Consider the following 5355-nt stretch of genomic DNA (forward strand, 5'->3'; position numbering starts at 1 on the left):
GCTTAAAGCTCAACATTCAGAAAACTAATATCATGGCATCTGGTTCCATCACTTCATGGGAAACACTTCATGTTTCCCCATGTTTCCGTGGGGAAACAGTGGCTGACTTTATTTTGGGGGGCTCCAAAATCACTGCAGACTTCCTCCTTGGAAGAAAAGTTATGACCAATCTAGACAGCATATTAAAAAACAGAGACATAACTTTACCAACAAAGGTCCGTTTAGTCAAGGCTATGGTTTTTCCAGTGGTCATGTATGGATGTGAGAGTTGGACTACAAAGAAAGCTGAGTGCCAAAGAATTGATGCTTTTGCACTATGGTGTTGGAGAAGACTCTTGAGAGTCCCTTGGACTGCAAGGAGATCCAACCAGTCCATCCTAAAGGAGTTCAGTCCTGGGTGTTCATTGGAAGGACTGATGCTGAAGCTGAAACTCCAATACTTTGGCCACCTCATGCAAAGAGTTGACTCACTTGAAAAGACCCTGATGCTGGGAGGGATTGGGGGTAGGAGGAGAAGGAGATGACAGAGGATGAGATGGTTGGATGGCATCACCGACTCGATGGGCATGAGTTTGGGTGAACTCCGGGAGTTGGTGACGGACAGGGAGGCCTGCCGTGCTGTGATTCATGGGGTTGCAAAGAGTCGGACACGACTGAGTGACTGAACTGAACTGCTTCCCTGGTGGCTCAGTGGTGAGGAATCCGCCTGCCAATGCAGGGTACTGTGGTTGGATCCCTGGGTCGGGAAGATCCCCTGGAGGAGGGCAAGGCAACCCACTCCAGTATTCTTGGCCTGGAAAAGCCCATGGACGGAGGAACCTGGTAGGCTATACAGCCCATGGGGGTCGCAAAGAGTTGGACACGCCTGAGTGACTTCACATTCACGTTTCACCTCTATTTTTGGAAACTAATTTTGAATGTGTGTGCCTGTGCACCCCCGCCTGTCATGTGTGGCTGCCTTTGGCCAGTGCAGAGCTGAGCAGCGGCCACAGACATTGGCCCGCAGAGGTTAAAACACTGACTCCGTACATCCTGGGTTTTGTGCTTGTGAGTTTGTCTGTGTGTCAGGGAGAACCCACAGATAGTGTGTGCGCTTTCTGGAAGTGTAACCAAGCAGAACCCCATGGTGGAGGGCCAGGCCTTCCCCCGCGGCCTCTGCTGCAGCCCGCCTCTGAAGTAGCAGATGGTAGTTGGTGCACATTTGCCGAGTTGTTCTGCGGCTGTGAACCCCTCTCTCCCACCAAATGGACAAGCTGTTAATACTTCATGAAGGTGAGCACATAGCCCCAGGGCTCCTGCAACTTAAGGCCTGATAATATTGACCCGTGTGACACGGCCCTGCTGTGTCACCGTCAGCCAATCAGAGAACTGTGCGCAAGCTGATCATCATGATCCCCCCCGCCAAGTACACATACTAGTGCTTTAGAAGTGCTTCACCGAGCTCCCGAGTGTGGGCTCAGTAGGTGTGTGTGGCGCACAGGCTTTGTTGCCCCAGGGCATGTGGAATCTTCCCCCATCAAGGATCCCACCCACGTTCCCTGCATTTCCAGGCCCATTCTTACCCACCAGACCACCTGGAAACCTTTTACTTTTATTTCTTAACAAATCAGAACTCACATGAATTTTTAAATACTGGGTTTTTTCCCTCTTATTCTGTGTGTTTGAAATACCATGTAACTTTTTGAAGCAGCAGTAGCTTACAGTTAATAAGGAACATGGTTTTCTTTTTTTGTGTATGCATGTGTAGTGGGTGTGTGTATGTATTACATTAAAATTTCATTTCTGGCACTGAAGCTTTAATTTTATATGACTTCCACCTAGTATGAAATAGTATTCTTGGAACACGGTTATTTTCAATGAAGTGTGTAACTCAACTGTGGGATTAAAGTTTGCTTTCTATGAGCATGCTCGAACACCAGAACATCAGGATATTCAGCATTTACATCTAATCCAGGGATATGAGGCCATCATTCCCATGGGAATAGGGCTTGAGGAAGCCCAGCCATCTTCTCTTGGTAAATTTTATCAAAGGCTTCACTCCGGGCCACTGTGAACAGAATTTTCCAGTCCCCATTTGTATTTGTATTCCTGACACAATCATTTGTATTTGATTCCTGACAAATACAAAACAGTAGGTCCAGATCTACTGCACAATTGCACTCGTCTCACACACTAGTAAAGTAATGCTCAAGATTCTACAAGGCAGGCTTCAGCAATACACGAACTGTGAACTTGCAGATGTTCAAGCTGGTTTTAGAAAAGGCAGAGGAACCAGAGATCAAATTGCCAACATCCACTGGATCATCGAAAAAGCAAGAGAGCTCCAGAAAAACATCTATTTCTGCTTTGTTGACTATGCCAAAGGCTTTGACTGTGTGGATCACAATAAACTGGAAAATTCTGAAAGAGGTGGGAATACCAGACCACCTGACCTGCCTCTTGAGAAACCTGTACGCAGGTCAGGAAGCAACAGTTAGAACTGGACGTGGAACAACAGACTGGTTCCAAATAGAAAAAGAAGTACGTCAAGGCTGTATATTGTCACTCTGCTTATTTAACTTATATGCAGAGTACATCCTGAGAAATGCTGGACTGGATGAAGCACAAGCTGGAATCAAGATTGCTGGGAGAAATATCAATAACCTCAGATATGACACCACCCTTATTGCAGAAAGTGAAGAAGAACTAAGAGCTTCTTGATGAAAGTGAAAGAGGAGAGTGAAAAGTTTGGCTTAAAGCTCAATATTCAGAAAACTAAGATCATGACATCTGGTCCCATCACTTCATGGCAAATAGATGGGGAAACGGTGGAAAGAGTAGCAGACTTTATTTTGGGGGGCTCCAAAACCACTGCAAATGGTGACTGGAGCCATGAAATTAAAAGACGCTTCCTCCTTGGAAGGAAAGTTATGACCAACCTAGACAGCATGTTAAAAAGCAGAGACATTACTTTTCCAATAAAGGTCCGTCTAATCAAGGCTGTGATTTTTCCAGCAGTCATGTATGGATGTGAGAGTTGGACTACAAAGAAAGCTGAGTGCTGAAGAATTGATGCTTTTGAACTGTGGTGTTGGAGAAGACTCTTGAGAGTCCCTTGGACTGCAAGGAGATCCAACCAGTCCATCCTAAAGGAGTTCAGTCCTGGGTGTTCATTGGAAGGACTGATGCTGAAGCTGAAACTCCAATACTTTGGCCACCTTATGCGAAGAGCTGACTCATTTGAAAAGACCCTGATGCTGGGAAAGATTGAAAGTGGGAAGAGAAGGGGATGACAGAGGATGAGATGGTTGGATGGCATTACCGACTCAATGGACATGAGTTTGGGTAAACTCCGGGAGCTGGTGATGGACAGGGAGGCCTGGCATGCTGCAATTCATGGGGTCGCAAAGAGTCAGACACGACTGAGCAACAGAACTGACTGAAGTCCAGATCAGATTTATAAATATGGCCTCAAGACATCATTTGAACTTCTTCTGTGTCTGTTACTACTGCCAGTCTGTCGCAAATACTGAACTGGAAATGGTAGGTGATGTAACCAAGAGGTTAAACTTTTCTTGTCTGGAGACTGTCAGTTCAGTTCAGTTCAGTCACTGAACTGGGCGATTCTGAGCTTCCCGCCTGGTGTTGGCGAAGCTCTGTTATTGAAATAATCAATAATAAATGACTATGCCTGGGTGCCTGCTTCCTAGTAAGTTCTCAGACACTTTGCTGGATTCATTCACTCTTTTTTGTTTATTTACTATTATTTTTTGCTTCCAGTTTGGTGAGAAACACAAGACTTCCCACTTCAGGCCTGTCTTCTTGAGAGCTAGGCCACTGAAGGGTCTCAGGAGCACCCCCGCGTCCCCCTGGCATCCCTGGGCATTCATTTACTCATCTAGTGGTTCTTTATTAAATGCCCGTTGTTAAGTGCCATTTGCCATGGAGACAGCAGGGATCGAACAGGGGGAATGGATGTTTTGAGCGAGGGGTCTCGGAAAGTGGACCTGCGTTTCTCAGCCTCAGCGTCATTGGCATTTGTGTCTGGAGGCGGTTCTGTCCACTGTAGGGGGTGGAGTGTCTTCCCTGGCCTCCACATACCTCACATTGCTGTATAAGAGTGTTTGCTCCCCATTTAAGGAACAGACTGGAACATATAGGTCCTTAGACCCAAACTAAAGAAAAAAAGTGTTAGTCACTCAGTCGCGTCTGACTCTCTGCGACCCCATGGACTGTAGCCCACCAGGCTCGTCTGCCCGTGGGATGCTCCAGGCAAGAACACTGGAGCCGGGAGCCGTCCCCCTCTCCATAGGCCCAAACTAAAACCGAAACGAAACCTCCGGTGCTATAGGAAAATGTTGGCAAATGTGTGTACAGTTACAGATTTCAGAGTATTTTTCATTGTGCTTTTTATTTTTTTTGAATAAAAAGTTCTCTGGTTGCGCTGGGTCTTCGTTGCTTCCTGAGGGCTTTCTCTAGTTGCGACATGCAGCAGCTCCTCTTCCTCACGATCCACGGGCTTCTCAGTGCGATGCCTTTTCTTGATTCCAAGCGCAGGTTCTAGGCGAGCGGGCCTCAGTAGTTGCAGGACGCTGGCTCTAGAGCTTGAGCTTAGTAGTTGTTGGCACACCAGCTTAGTTACCCCATAGCGTGTGGAATCTCCCCGGACCAGGGATGGAACCCGTGTCCCTAGCATTGGCAGGCAGATTCTTATCCACTGCGCCACCAGGGATGCCCCTCATTGCCCGTTTTAACCAACTTCTAGGTGAACGAAACAACTGGTCCTCATCAAGGTGGTTAGGCGTCTCCTGCACTATTAATATCCCACTTTTATAGAGAGTAAAAGGCGGCAGTGAAAAGACAGTAACCTCCACAGAGTTGCTGTCCAGTGAAGGGCAGAGCTGGGACATGGAAAGGAGTTGTCTTCTGTATTCTCCACTTACAAGCAGGCAGCACGGTAGAACCTCCTTCAAGGGTTGCCGCTAGAATTACGCGAGAGATAGGGTTCTTAGCTTCTCTGGTGGCTCAGGCGGTAAAGCTTCTGCCTGCAGTGCAGGAACCTGGGCTCGATCGCTGGGTCAGGAAGATCTCCTGGAGAAAGGAAATGGCAACCCACTCCCGTATCCTTGCCTGGAAATCCCATGGACAGAGGAGCCTGGCGGGCTGCAATCCATGGGGTCACAAAGAGTTGGACACGACTGAGCGACTTCCACTGCCACCCCACACAGCTAAGTCTCGATGAAGAAGCAGGCATTCAGTCATTCAGCACGTGTACCTTTTATTACAGAAACACTGGGGAAGGGCTGAAAAAGGCTAAAGAGGAGTTGTGGAGAAGACCACTGCAGACGCTCACTCAGCTTCTCTCAGTGCTTCTGC

The sequence above is a fragment of the Odocoileus virginianus genome, chromosome 20 (genome assembly GCF_023699985.2).
Source record: "Odocoileus virginianus isolate 20LAN1187 ecotype Illinois chromosome 20, Ovbor_1.2, whole genome shotgun sequence".
In the NCBI taxonomy this organism is placed as follows: domain Eukaryota; kingdom Metazoa; phylum Chordata; class Mammalia; order Artiodactyla; family Cervidae; genus Odocoileus; species Odocoileus virginianus.